Raw genomic sequence first — 15,969 nt, forward strand, 5'->3', positions numbered from 1 at the left:
AGGGGCCAATAAATTGTTTGCTTACTTGTATGTGTCAAATATAAATGCACATATCATGTTATATAAATATTGTTTTTTAAAAATAGTGTTTACATACTAGTCTTGTGGCAAAGTTAAATGTTAATTCTTTATTATGGTTTTCTGTACTATTTGACCATCAGAGACTTCCTTGTTTTGTACTTCAAATATCTGAGTTTGAGACCCCAAAATGAAAATCAGTGGAATATTTTGCATTTTATTGACATTCAAGGTCCTTCTAATTAAAGCATCCCCGAGAAGTCAGAGGCTTTGGTTGTCAGTATGCTTAGTTTCTTTTCAGGGTCACATCATTATGTATCTGAAAGGGCATGGTTATTTTGAAAACTTGGTGGAGTGGAAAGAGCATGGACTTCATTTCAGTGTCAGATTGAACTGGATTGAAATCCTTATGCTGACACTTACCAGCCGCATATCATTTCACAAGTTGCTCTGTGTCTAGGTCCTTCATCTCAAACTGGAGGAAAATAACACAGATCTTTGTGATGCTAGTGAATACTAAACAGAGTAAGGTGTGTAAAATGTTTAGACTATGATTAGTGATTAATTCAGTTAGTTCTCTTTCCTCAGGTAATGTTTCCCTTCATGGAAAAATTTCGGTAGCATCTCTAGAGGGAATTTTAATTCAGACAATATTAAAATCTTATTTGGTACTTGTCTAAATTCCTATATAGCTTTCCCCACTTATACCATATATGACTTTCAGAATGATACGTTAGTATTTTAGGCAATTTCTTCTGATTAATCAGCATATAAAAGCATTTTATTAAAACTAACTTGTTACTAACCCAATTTGTTGAACTTATCTGCAGGCTGGATTTCTGCTGCCCTAAATGTTTGGAGTTCCATATCTTATCATCTGTAGAGACATAAATGAAATTTTTTGTCCTTGTCTTTCCCTCATACTTGACCATAGAACCAAGGAACAAGATCATCTCTACCTTACTAGGTCTCTTGAGTGATCAGATGACTGCCTATCTGTAGACAAAATAATGAAAACTCCTAGCCCCATTCAGTGGCATGTGTCTGTACTTCCAGCTACTTGGGAAGCCAAGGCAAGAGGATTGCTTGAGCCCCGGAGTTCCAGGTCAGGCTGGATCAAAGCAGATGGTAAGACCCCATCTCAAAAAGAAAAATGAAAAGAAAAAACTCCTAATGTATGTCTTTAGTCATGATCTTAGAGTTTATATAACATTCATATAAGCATTATAAATATTTATTATGAATATGAAAGCAAAATGGATTATTTAACAGAACAGGAAAAGAAAATATTAAATTTTAAGTTTTAAGCCAGCCTCAGCAATGGTGAAGAGCTAAGTAACTCAGGGAGATCCTGTCTCTAAATAAAATACAAAATAGGGCTGGGGATGTGGCTCAGTGGTCAAGTGTCCCTGAGTTCAATCCCCAGTCGCCCCACCCCCAAAAAAAAAAAAAATGTTCACAAGATGACAGGTGAAGAGGAGACTATTAGATTTTTTTTCAGGAAGTCCAATAGATTGCCAGGTATACTTTGTCATCACCATTATTCTCTCCTGATCACTTGGAGGGTGCTAGGCACTTGGCTTGGGGAGTTATATGGACAGATACTGAATAAAGGAAAAGAAAGAAGCAGGACAGTGTACCTTGTCAAAAATTGGCATTAAATTTGCACAAAATTTAGAAGGTTCAGGAAAAACTTCAGTTTTCATATATCAGATTTTTAATTTTTATGAAGGAAAGCCTGTTTTGGGTGTACATATTAATTTCCTATTCCTGTACAACAAATAACTAAAAATTTGGTCACTTAAAGAAAATACCTATTTATCAGCTCACTTAGGGCTAAAGTCTGGATATGGTGTAACTGGGTTCTTACTCTTCTCACAGGATGAAACCAATGTTGGTTTTCCTGTGGTCTCCTTAGCTCAAGGTCCTTTTCAAAGTTCACTGATTATGAGTAGATTTTCAAGAATAGCCATATATCACTTAGTGATGAGAACATGTGCTGAGAAATGTGGTGTTAGATGATTATGTCATTGTGCAAAATCATACTGTAAGGGACCGGCGAAACGTCGGAGGAAGAGACCACCAAGAGACTGTCTCATGCAACAGCAAAAAGGGTTTATTTGGAGACCAGCATGCTGGGGCTCAGAGCTCACTAGAGCAAAGAGAGATAGAGCACTGGGAATAGCTTAAGCAGAGCTTATGTACTTTTCTTGGAGAGGGCAGGGAGGGACGTTCATTGACGGGTCAGGGCGAGTGGGCAGTTTGCCTGCAACCGAGTGAGGGAGTGCATTCTGCAGTTTGGCAGTTGGGGACAGCACATTCTGGGAACAAGATTAGCAAACAGTTCTCAGGATTTCAACAGTGTTTTGTTAAGCATACAGAAAAACGGAGTGACAAGTACCTATTTTATTAACCTTTCAATACAATGTATAAAATACAAACTATGAAGCCTAGGATGTAAGTAGGTGAAATTATCTTATAGGACCATCATTGATCAAAATGTTCTGATGTGGCATATGACAGTATTTGTGTTTTGTATGATTGAGGTCTCTGTATTCCTGTTGCTGTCAGTCTGGGATCTGACTCAGCTCATAAAGACCATCTAAAATTTCCTCACCACATGGCCCAATAAGAAGTTCATATCATGGATGTTATGGGAGGTATCTCCCAAAAGCTCATGTGTGACACACACAAGAATGTTTAGAAGTTAAACAATTGGGGTATGAGAGTCTTAACATAATCAGTTCCTTAATCCACTTGAATGGATTAACTGGTAGGGTGTAGGCAGGTAGGGTGTGGCTGGAGGAGGCTGGTAACTAGAGACCTGCCTTTGGGTTTATATTTTGTCCCTGGTGAGCAGAGTGCTCTCTTCTTCCTGATTGCCCTGTTCTGAGTTGCTTTCTTCTTCCACACCCTTCTGCCATGGTGTTCTGCTATACCTCTGTCTCATAGCAACAGAATTGGTTGCCTATGGACTGAGATCAAATAAACTTTCCTTCTCTACATTTTTCTGTTGGGTCTTTTGGTCACAGTGGCAAGAAAGCTGGCCTAAACAATGGATGTTTATTTTCATTCTGGCCAGCCTGAGCATATCTCTGATATCTCTTCTGTGACCAGCTGGTAGAAACTCTCTGCTTTTAAAGGGCTCATATGATTAAGCCAGGAATACACAGATAGTCTCCTTAAGGTTGACTGATTCAGAACTGAATTGTATGTCTCAATACCTTCACAGTAGTACTTACATTAGTTTTTGATTCAACAACTGGTAGAAGGTGTGTGTACACCAGGATCTGGGAAATCAGGCCCATCTTAGAATTCTGACCATCACATTGCCTGAATCTAGAGTCAGGTTTCCAGTAGTAACCATTCAAGTTTTCAGATTTCTAGAGAGTATATATGCCTTGAATTATCAAAAATAAAAGTATTAAAAATAATTTTCCTGCTAAGATAGTTAAGGATGTTAAACTAAATTTAATGAAATTGAAAGCTGTTCAAACACTAATTCTGCAGCTTAGAAGGTGACAAAAGCAGTCTCCATAATATTAACTGAAATTCAAGATAGAAAATAAAAGATAACCTCTAACTAGGTGAAATTTCTGAGTAAGCTAAAACACCAACTGTATTTTAAAATACTTTATATATTGATTAATATTCATGGTTTGCTCTTTTATAAATGTTCTCTTTCAAAGTACACTAGGTTTGCTTGAATGAATTGGTGGGTAAGTAATATATATCTCTGGAAATTCATATGCTTCTGCAAATTAAACACAATTTATAGATTTTTAAATAATTTCTTTTTATTTATTATGTAGCATTAAGAAAATTAAACACTTTATTCATAGTACAGTATCCACTGTGTAAATAACTGTTAACTTAAAATCATGAAAGGAAATGCACCAATTGGCCATCTATAGTTTTGTTCAGTAGATACGAACATGAAAGTTTTCTCAAATATTCAAAATTTTAAAATATTTTACTTTAGTAATAGAAAGATTTAAAATTATCTTCTTAAAATATTTTCTTTCAAACAAGTTCTTCTTTCTTTGCCACAGTGTTTTGTTTGGTATTACAGTTAAAATGCATACATATTCAACACATAAAAAATGTATTTTTTTAAAGGTAAGAAACTCCATTTTTCTTTCCTACAAATAGTATTTTTGCCACTGATTAATTTAATGTGTTACAAATGGATGATTATACCAAATTTTCAAACAAGACCACATTCCTATACATTTTATATTTTATAGGGTGCAATGTGCTATTTTGACACATTTACTGAGATTTTCATGTTACCTGTTCCTAATTACAGCTTCCATGTACTAAACTGGAGACCATTATCTTATGTGAAGTAAGTGCAATAGAGAAAGACAACTACTGTGTGGTATCATTTATGTGTGAAATCTAAATAAAAAGATGAACTCCTAGATATAGAGGGTAGAATATGGTTATCAAAAGCTGTAGCTTGGGGAATGAAATCTTGCTTTTAAATCTATCCTCAAAAATATGATATATCTTTGACAATGTTTAATGGCACTTGAGAGGAATGTGTATTCTGCTGCTTTAGACAGAATATTCTGTACATGTCTCTTAGGCATATTTGGTCTAAAGTTAGTTCAAATTCAATATTTGTGTCTAGATGACCTATCCATTATTGAAAATGGGGTATTGACCTCTTCTGCTATTATTTTATTGCAGTCTATCTTTCCCTTCAGGTTTTTAACATTTACTTTTATACTTAGAATCCCTGATATTAGGTGCATGCATATTTACGATGGATATATCCTCTTGATGAATTGATCCCTTTCTTATATAATGATCTTTTTTTGTGTTTTTCATACTTTTTTATTTCCTATTTTACCTAATATAAGTATAAATGACTCACATTCTCTTTTTGTGTGAAATATCTTCTATCCCTTTCCTCCAAGCTACTTGTGTCCTTAAAGGTGGATTGAATCTCTTCAAAGCAGTACATAGATGGGGTCTTAGTTTTTTATCCACTTTGCCATATTCAGTTTTTGGAGAAGGATTTAATGCATTCATATTAAAGGTAGCTATTAATGGGAAAGAACTTACTACTGCTATTTTGTTAATTATTTTCTGGTTGTTTTATAAATCCTTTTTCCTCTCTTGATGCTTTACTTGTTTGTTAGTTTAGTAATTAAATGACTTTCTGAGTGGTGGGTTTTGATTCCTTACTTTTTAATCTTTTGAACATCTACTACAGGTTTATGCTTGTGATTATCATGAAGCTTAAGTGAAATATCTAACAATAATATATTTTAAAATAATGACAACTTAACTTTGATCACATTAAAAACAAAAGCCCTTCTACACTTTTCTACTTTTATGTTTTTGATATCATTTCACCTGTTTATGATGCAAATCCTTTAATAAATTATTGTAGCTTTTATTATCTTTAATAGCTTTTTTGCACTCTTCTCCCTTTTTTATGACTTATATTACAAATATTTTAGTATTCCATTTTTACTTCTCTTTATATGTTAAATATATATTTTGCATTTTTTAATGTTTCTCTGAGGATGACAAAAATGCATTAACTATAATTGGTTTAAAATTAATGTCATACTAGTTCATATTAAATATGTAAACCTTGTAATACTCTAGGTCCATTTCCTTCCTCTGTCATCCTTATTTCTCTTATATATCTGTTTTCATGCACTAGGATTCCACAGTACAGCATTATAATTTTTATTTTAATGATATATATGACTTTCAAGGAAATTAGGAGAAGAATATAATTATTTGTGTGCATGTGTGCAAACATGTGTATGAATATTGTGTGGTTTGTGCACATGTGTGCATGTGTGCTCCATACACATTTATCTACTATCCATCTCCCCTCTTAGGCCACATCTCCAGGGCTCTTCATTCATGTTCTTTGTCATGTCATTTTCTTCAGTGCAACATATTTTCTTCAGCATTTATTTTCATGCAGATCTGTGATAATGAATTATTTATCTGAAAATAAGATAGATGTTATACCAGTAATTTCTAATTTTCATTTTTTCCTGATCTGAAGTTCATGGTCACTTATGAACATTGTCCCTCTGTATGTTTGTATTAGTTCTCTCAGTTTTATTAAAATATGCCTCAGTGTGCTTTTCTCTGTACTTATCCTTCTCAGAATTATGAAGATTCTTGGATCCATGTGTTAGTGGGGTTTTTTTTCTTATTATTTGGAGAATTTTTAGCCAATAATTCTTGAAGCCCTATCTGCTCTTCTTTTTGTTTTTTCAATTTACATATATGTTGATATCATCCCACAGGTCTCCAAGACTGACTGTGTTTATTTTCTTATCTTTCCCTTCTGCTCCTTAGGGTGGATAGTTTTAATTGATCTTTAAAGTTACAGGCTATTCTGTAGTCTTCATTCATTGGTTAGAAATAGTAAAATTTTCATTTCAGTTTTTTTTTGTTTTTCATCTGTAGAATTTTCATTGGTTATTAAGGTTTTTATTTATCTACTGAATTCCTTAATCTTTCCATTCATCGTAAATATTTATTTTCCTTAAGTGTTTGAGCATGATTATTAGACCTTATTATAACATATAATTATAACATATAAGTTATAACATATAGGTTACCTTAAGTTTGTTTTCTAATGACTTCTCTCTTTTTAAAAAAAACATTATTTTCATCTTTATGCTGGATATTATATATAATATATTTAAAATCTCTGGATTCTAGAATTTTCAGTGTTACTGCTATTCTAGCAGGCAGTTAGTTTGATTAGAATTATTCACATTCTGTCTTTCTTACATCCAGAAACAACTGAAAACTTAATTCAGTTATTTTAACTTCTAAATATAATTTTTCCCTCCCATGGATATCCCATCAGACTCCCCAAGTACACATGGTTTTTTGATCAAAGGTTGAACTAAGGTTTATTCCTTTTGTGGATCTCTTCTTTTCTAGGGCTCCTTCCATCCCCAAGACACATACACACACACACACACTGTGGGAGACCAACCTTGCACGTGACTGAATCACACTCCCTGGCTGGGTGCTGAGGCACTCAGTTGCAGATCTTTCCCCACCCCTTCTTGGATTCAAGGGTTGGTGTCTTATGCATGGGTGTGTCTTGCTACAGCCCCATGGGTGGAGTTAGGCTCACCTGTTCCTTTGTAATATAACCCCTTGCCCTGTTTAGGAAAGACTGTTCCATGACATACCCTGTGTGTCCCCTTCTCTTACTATGCCTTTGGCTGTGGCCTACCCAGGTGTCAGTCAACCTGTTGACAGTGGACATCATGAAGATAGACTCAGCCCCTTGAAACCTGACCCCTTGCCTCATTTGAATAGCTTTACCTCAATAAAAGTGGTCAGCATGTGCTCTCTCTCTCTCTCTCTCTCTCTCTCTCTCTCTCTCTCTCTCTCTTTCTCTCTCTCTCTCTCTTCCTGTGGACTCTCTGCCAGCCCAGAGATTTTTTCTAAGGTCCTACAAGAAAGCAAAGTTCTGTGTTTTCTGCCACCTTTTACTGTGAGAAGATAGATGAGTAACATACTCTCCCATCTTGCCCAGTATAGTTCCTCCTTTTCAGTGACCTTCCACGTTTTGCCTGCCTGTGTTCATTCTTCATTGTCTGTAAATAAATGTTTATTTTTGCATATTTTCCACATTTATTTTGTGGGATGATAATTCCAATCAAACTATTCCATCATTACCTTAATCTAATATATTTTTTATATGTGTATGTCATGCATTTTCTTTTCTAGTATTTCCACATGCACATTTAGTCCTTTGAAAAACAGTTTCCTCCCAATGTACCTACTACAATTGCCCAAATCCTAAACACTAGCCAATGTCAAATGCTGGTGATGCTTTAGAGCAAAGAGAACTGTCACTTAATGATGGGAATGCAAAATGGTACGACCAATTGGAAAATAGCTTGTCAGCTTCATTCAAACTAAACATATTATTACTGTATGATTTGGTAATTGATGCTTGTTGATATTTATACAAATGAGTTGAAAACTTGTGTCCACACCAAAAAAAAAAGACACAAAAATAATTTTAGGAGATTTATTTATAATTACCCAAACTTGGAAACCACCAGAAAGTCCTTCTGTTGATCATTGAATGAAGAGACTGTGGTATATCCAGACTATTCAGCTCTTTCAGTCAATGAGTTAAAATGCCATGAAACGGCACGGGGGGGTGGGGGGGGGTGGAATTTAAATGAATAATACAAAGTGAAAGAAGTTAATCAGAAAAGGATATATGTACTTTTAGCATTCCAAACAGATGACCTTCTGGACAAGGCAAAATTGCAGAAAAAGTAAAAAATAATCAGTGTTTTCCAAGGGCTAGAAGGGAGCAAGGGATAGTGAGGCAGAGCACAGAGAGAGGACTTCTGGGCAGTGAAACTATTCTGTATGATACCCAGTGATGGAAGTATATCATTATGCGTTTGTCACAAACCAAAGAATGCATAACACTGAAAGTGAGTCCTAATATAAAGTATGTATTGTGGGTGATTGTGAGGGTAGGTGTAGGTTTATTGTAACAAATGTACACTCTGGTGGCAGATTTTGATAATGGGGAAGGCTGCGGGGAGGGGAGGGCGTAGTTATGGTAAATTGTGGTACCTTCTAGTTAATTTTGCTGTGATTTTAACAATGCTCAAAAAAATTAAAGATTTTTGTTTTTAAAGTACTAGGGATTAAACTCGGGTATGCCCTATCACAAGGTATAGTTATACCTTCAGCCCTTTTTTCTTTTCTTAATTTGAGAGAAGCTCTCACTAGTTGCCTAGGTTGTTCTCAAACTAACTGTCCTCCTGCCTCAGCTTTCCAGATAACTGGGATTAAGCATGTGCCACTGCTGCAGGCTTAGTTTATTTTTATGAACAAACTTCCCTCCTCATTCTTTAAAATGCATCTTTCCCAAAGACTTTATAATGTATTTATTATAGTTAAATAGAACTTTGTCTAGTCAGGAGATCTTGGTCTTTTGTGAGTTGGTTACTATTAATAATTGTTTCTCAATTGTGGGTCACCTTTTTCCTATTTATCCACATGCCTAGTAATTGTTTTAATACTGCATATTGTGGAAGGTACATTTAGCAAGTTATTAAGTTATGAGAGGATCATTTTGTTCATGTGAGGACTTGATTTTGACTTTCTTATCATAAGCTTATTTTTTCCTTTTGTAGAGCTATTACTCCTCTGAGAATTGGAGATGGATGTGATCCTTCTAGATTTTAATGAAAATCTGAAATGTTAGTCAACTACCTGTACCTTAGCAGAAAATGAACTACAGACTTTTCCCTTTTCATGACAATTGCTGGTCAACACATAGTCTTTCCATTATTTGTTTCTGCTAGACTCTTGGAAATCTTATGTCACACATGTGCAGTTTGAGTCAACTGAGGATTTAAAGGGAATTTAGAGCCAGATTTTTTTTTTCTCATCTACTCTGTTTCCCTTAATTCTGGAAATTCTCTTTAAATCCCAACCTATTTTCAGTTTCAAAACAAAACAATCACTTCAGTAATTCTGGTGCTTTTTGCCAGAATTCTATTATCTGTTAATTGCATCTTGTTGTACCCTCAGGGAAAGGGCGGATAAATGTGGATCTCATGCAGTGTGGTTCTTTTAAAATGTCTGTATTCCCTCTAATTTCTGCCTTCTTTTGGTTTTTCTTCATTGTCTTCACACAGAATTTGTGTCTGTGTGTGTGTGTGTGTGTGTGTGTGCGCACGTGTGTATATTTTTGTCTACTTTATGATTGTTATCAGTGGGAATGTTGGTCTGATAAAAAATATTTCTTCTACAAGCAGAAACTGGAAGTCTACAGAACAGATTCATTTTGAGACAATGTTTGTGCCCCTGTTGGATCATTTTTATATAGAATAGGGAATGTCATCTGTATCTGTCACCACTTATTTAGAGAATAGTGAGCTATGTTAAGATTACTTGTAAAATCTCACATATATTTTTGAAAAAGTCTTACTCAGTAGATATGTAATGTTTGACAAAAAAAATAAGAATAAGAAAAGATAAATTTTGTCTTGTTAGTATTTGTGAAGAATTGCATATTGATTTCTTAGTGATTCTTAAGTGAATAGAGAGACATGACAAAATTTCAAAAAAAGTTCATAACATTGAAAGGACATGACGGTTTATGTAGTCAAAAGCCTTATAAGAAAAAATCCCATTATCCCAAGCCTGGACTCTTAATCTAAGACCTGGTTGAATCCAATGGGACAGGTAATGAAGAATCTCTGTAATTTCTCATCAGTCCAGCTGTAAACATTAGGATACCTAAGGCTTTGGTGCTTGGATCTCTTTGCTATTCTATCCACTTATCCTCTTTATATATTTTTATGTTATTCCATGTATTTAAATAACATTAATGTGTTAGTGATATGCAGATTTATCTTTTCAGCCTATAATTCTCTGCTGTACTGCTTACTTAATGACCCTACCTAGCTGTTTAATAAGTAGTTCAAACTCAATATGATTCCAAGTGAGTTCTTAATTCAACTCTTTCCCTAAAACTTGCTTCTTCCCATCCTTCTCTATTTCAATAAAATTAACTCCTTTATTCTAGCTGCTTAGCGTAAGTGCCTTGAATTTCATCTTTGACTTTTCTCTCTCTTTCAGACTCCACAGTCCATTCCTCAGCAGATTCTTGTGGGTTTATATTCATCATGCATACAGGACCTGTAATGGTTAATTTGAATTATCAACTTGATTGGATTAAGAGATGCCAATGGTTAAGAGGCTTATGGGTATGTCAGTGAGGGTGTTTCTATGATGATTGGCATGTGGGATAGCCAATTGAAATGGAGATCCTCCCTAAGTGTGGGCAGCACCATCTAATAAGATGATGGCTTGGATGGAATAAAAGTTGGAACAAGAAAGCAGCAAGAGATGCAAACTCTATTATTTTTGAACTGGTTCTTTATTGCTGCTGTGGTAGATTGAGGATATTGGACTCTCACTTCTTCACTCTTCAGCCTTAAGTCTCAGTCTAGGTAGCACTATTGATCCCCCTTGTTCTAGGGTTTCAGCCTCTTGGACTGTGCAGCTACTGGTTCTTCTAGCTCTCTAGCCTGTAGATAGCCATTGTGGACTATCCAGCTTCTGGTTGCTTAAGCCAACCTAATAAGTCCCACTTTTATAATTATATTTCCTATTGATTCTGTTCCTCTAGAGAACCCTAATACAGGATCCAACCAATTTTTACCCTCTCCATCCATCATTGTGGTATATAAGCAACCATGTGCTCTCCACTGTTTTATTGCAATAACTTCTTAATTTACAACCTTCCTTTTAATCTGACCTATGTATGTTCTTATCTCCATAAAGCAACTGATTGACAGCATCTTCTAAGATCTTCCTCATTGCTTGCTGTGCTTCAGCCACCCTGGCTTCCCTGACATTTTCCACAGCAGGTGCTCTCCTACTAATATTTTCATTTCATTTTGTTCAACCTCACATTTATGGTTTCAAAAAGGTAAACAGTTTGTAGTTACTTATCTGTCTTTTCCATCTTTCCAAACGTTCTCAAATACTTGCTAATTTCCCTTGAATTTAGGGCCACACATGTTTCAGTTCTTCTCTGCATTTTCCTCCCTTCTTCTACTCAGCTCCCCTAATTTTCCCTCATCAGCATTGCTCATTTAATACATACTACCAGTGCATTTCTGAAACATCCCAGTGTTTTGGTATATAAAAAAATTTCCTTTAATGATTTTTTTTAGATTAGTTGTGTCTTTATGTTTTTGAGCATTATAATGGCTTTATGTTTTATAATTATAATTTTAAGGATGGCATATTAGACTGGGTATTCTTTCTTTTGCTTTCTTGTGATTTAAGAACATGAATTGATATGAAAATCTTATGACTTATCATCCTCAAAACTCTTTAGGTATTACTTCACTATAATTTTGATGATTAAGGTTTCTGAGGCCAAGAAAAAACTTATTCTGCTTTGACATTGAAACTATTTGAAAAGTTGTCTTTACCTTTTGAAAAATATCTCTAGCATCTGTCTTGGTGTGGAGTTCCCTTCTTTCCGCTTCTCTGGACTTCCCCCCTCATGCTTTAAACTGTTAACATGCTGCCAATGCTTCCTCAAGTCCTCTTCCCTTGCTATTATTATCTCATATCTCCACTTTTATTTAACAAAGAGGAAAAGAATGATTTTTAGAGCTTTCTAAATTTCTTGCAAGACTTATCTTTGAACATATGCTTCTGTATTTTTAACCAACTCCTATTAAACCAGGAAAAAACATTCTTCCTTATTCAGAGCTAATCTTTCCACATATTCTTCTGATCTTGTGCTTTCTAACTCCTCTGGCTGTAATTTTGTATGATTCTAAAGCTTCATTTATTGCATCTTCTCCCTCCCAACACCTATTGACAGGCCTAAGTCTTTCTAACTTTTTAAAGATGACTTTTTCTGTGACCTCTATCCTTATACCTCCCACTTGCTAATGATTCCCATTCTCATTCTATTAACTGTCAATATTTTTAAAAAAACCTATAATGTCTTCCTTTATTTCTTTACATCATATTTACTCATCCAGTCACTCACTGTAGTCAATCCTCCAATCCACCATTCCATCAAATTGGCTAGTAAATGTCACCAGATATTTTATTAGAAGTCAGTCCAATAAACATTTTAGGTTTTTGTTGGTATGCAGTATACTTATTAGTGGGATTCATTGTGTATGTGCATACCTGCATATGCACAAAACATAATTTAATTGATTTCATTCCACAGTACTTCTTTCCTTTCCTTCCCCTCTTCCCTTGATTCTGTTACTCTATGCTACTGGACTTGATTTTGCCTAAAAAGTGGGATTCATGGTGATATATTCATACATTCACATAGTACAATTTGGTAAACTTTATTTTTCTGGTACCTCCTTTTTACCTCTCCTTCTCCCTCTCTCTCTATCCCCTGTAACTATTCTACTTCTATTTTCATAAGGTATCTTTTGAATTTCTTTCTTCTCTCTAGATTTCACATGTGAGAGAAAACATAAGACTCTTCACTTTCTGAGTTTGGCTTATTTCACTTATCTTGATGCTTTCCAGTTCCACCCATTTACCAAAAAAATGATATAATTTTATTCTTTATTACTAAGTAGAACTCTTTTGTGTACATATACCACATTTTCTTTATCCATTTATCTGTTGACAGGCACCTAGGTTGTTTCCATAACTTGGCTATTGTGATTTGGGCTGCCTATAAAAATTGGTTTCTGTGCCATTCATTATTCATTCAATAGATATTTATTAAGCATCATATGCAAGTACTATTCTATGTTCTAGTGACATGATAGAATGTAGTTTTGGCAAGAATTCAAATTTGGTACCCGCAGAATTCGTTTGACTTCAGAAAAAGAAAAAGTGTAAATGTTGACTATTAAAATTTTTTCTTTATCTATTTCTATTAGTGTGAAATTAATAAAAAATTTTTTTTTGTATTCCAATAGGTGATTGACAACTATATCCATATTTGGTTTTGCTCTTTTCTTTTTTACAGTGAAATATTTTATTGGTAGTTTAGGAAAAATTAGGGAAGAAAGTCCAAGACATTTCATAATTTTATCTTTTTATTTAGCAATATCATTATATGATTTTTTCCTTATTAGCATATTTAATTTATATATTTGTAAAATAAAATGTACATCAAAAGAGTGGACTTATGAGGGAGGAAGTGCCATTGTATGATTTTAAATGTGCTATATTATTCAGTTTGTAAAAGCCAAGAATCATTTCTATTTCATAATAAAGATCATGTGAGGAAAATAACAGAAAATTTTTAGTATTTTATGAGTGTGAACCCTTAAAGAATTTAAATCATACTAACCAAATATATTTTGTGTGAGAAACAGGGAATGAAACAAAACTATAATCCAACATACAGACAAAAAAACATAACTTCTGTTGGGTGCCAAATTTGAATTCTTGCCAAAAATGCATGAACTACTAACATGATTGGTTTTGAAATATAAAATTGCTAAAAGTTTAAGTTTATATATTTTTTCCATTCTATACAAACTATAGTTAATATACAATCAAACTCTTAGATTTACACTGTATATTTTGATGAGATTTGACAAATGCATAACACCTGTGTAATCCATATCCCATTAAGATATGTTAAGATAATTTTCTATTTCTAAAGATAATTATTTCATTTGTAATATTTCTGGTTAATAATTACTCTTCCTAAGACAACTATAGATATAATTTCTATCATAATAGATTGCCTTTGCCTGACTAGAACTTCTTATCAGTGGAATAATTTCATGTTATCTTATGCCTGTCTTTCTTTTAAAGAATGAAATGTATATATCAGTAATACATTCCTTTTTTAGCTGTTTTTTCATTTAATGGGTTTTATCATAATTTTTTTATTCATTCTCTTCCTAATGGACACTTAGTTATTAATAAAAATGTTACTATTAACATTCCTTTTAAAAGTTTTTTTGTTGTTGTTGGCAGGTTTTCTTTTTGATTTGGGTAAATAGTTGTGAATGTAATTGATATATCATAAAGCGGTTTGGTATTTATCTTTAGTAGGCACTTCCAAAGAGCTTTCCAAGGTGAGTTTATCATTTCATGCTACCACTCTCAGTTTGTGGGAGCTTCAGTCATACCATATCATGACCAATTTCTGGAAATGTCAGTGGTCTCAAGTTTGACTCTTCTAAGGGATGTAAAATTCTCACTGTGGTTTTAATTTTGCATTTTACTCTTTCATGGATTTAATGGCCATTTGTATATAGGGCTTTCATAGGGAGACCATGATTATTGCTCCTTGTTGGTTAGATGGGAAGTTATTTATTTGTTTACAGTATTGTTTTGGAAAATGTTTTATATATTTTACGTTCAAGTTTCTTATGAGATTATGTGTTGTGAATATTTTATCAATGTCTGTAGCTTATCTCTTTATTTTTTTATTCTGACCTTTCATACACTGAATATTTTCTAAAATTTTCATGAAGTCTAATATATCAAACATTTCTTGTATATTTAGTTGTTTTTTCCCTAATTTTAAATTGATTGATAATATCTTATCTATTACTATGGATCTATTCAATTTTTTTCATATTTTCTCTTTCTTATTCAGATTGGATAATATTACTTCTCAGAATTTATCTTGATTTAGCCTTATATTATTAACATTTTCTTTTGTAATATTCAATGTACTCTTAAACCCATTCTGAAAATCTTTTATTTCAGATAGTCTATGTTTCTGGCCTAGATTTCCAGTGATTAATTTTTAGGAGTTTCTATTGTTCATTATTATCCTTTCTTTTAAGTCATTTAAAATAAGTTCTATATCTGCTATAAAGTGCTTATCTACTAATCCTGACACCTGGGTCATTTGGGGATCTTTTTCTAATGAACATTTTGTTGCTTGACTAGGGTAATATAGTAGTTTACTTTTTCACATGTAATATTTTTATTGTATCTTAGACAATGCAGGTGGTTTGGATTATGTAGTTTTGTTCTGGAGTACAGTTACATTTTGGGGTAGCGCTATTTGTTGTGGGTAGGCTTTGAATTTTTTTTTTTGTCAGGCAGGAGAGTAAGGTTTTAAATTTAGTGGTAGGCAGCATCTGTTCCTCTATTTCCAAATTTTAGATTTTCTGGAGTCTGAACTAAATGTTCTGCAAGTCTTCAGCATCTGCTTTACTGAATTCTCTCTTCTATCACCATTTATCTCTCAGTCATAAAGTGTGAGATTTCTGCTAAGAATGATAGAGTCCCATGTTGCACATGTACAACTTAGCTGTCAGCCCAAGAACTCTAGTGAATTGCTATGCATGCTTCTCCTTCTTCCATATGAGCGGCTTTCTCTTTTCTGTTACCCCAAATACATTTTAGTGATTTCAGTAACCTGAACTCTGATTTGTTCCTTCTGAGCTCAGCAACACTGCTGCTATATGTGCTCTCTAC

At 33.8% G+C, this 15,969-nt stretch overlaps 1 long non-coding RNA gene across 1 annotated transcript in view; it reads left to right on the forward strand.

The window, feature by feature from the left end:
* LOC124087290 (uncharacterized) overlaps positions 1 to 15,969 on the forward strand; it is a 106,373-nt gene that overhangs the window by 58,437 nt on the left and 31,967 nt on the right. The window contains exon 3 of the long non-coding RNA XR_006850027.2: positions 1,075 to 1,146. This is a non-coding gene — a long non-coding RNA (uncharacterized LOC124087290). The remainder of the gene's footprint in view (positions 1 to 1,074; positions 1,147 to 15,969) is intronic.

This window comes from Marmota monax, unplaced genomic scaffold (genome assembly GCF_021218885.2).
Source record: "Marmota monax isolate L192 unplaced genomic scaffold, Marmota_monax_Labrador192_F-V1.1 WCK01_AAM20220418_F8-fsc00012, whole genome shotgun sequence".
Taxonomy (NCBI): domain Eukaryota; kingdom Metazoa; phylum Chordata; class Mammalia; order Rodentia; family Sciuridae; genus Marmota; species Marmota monax.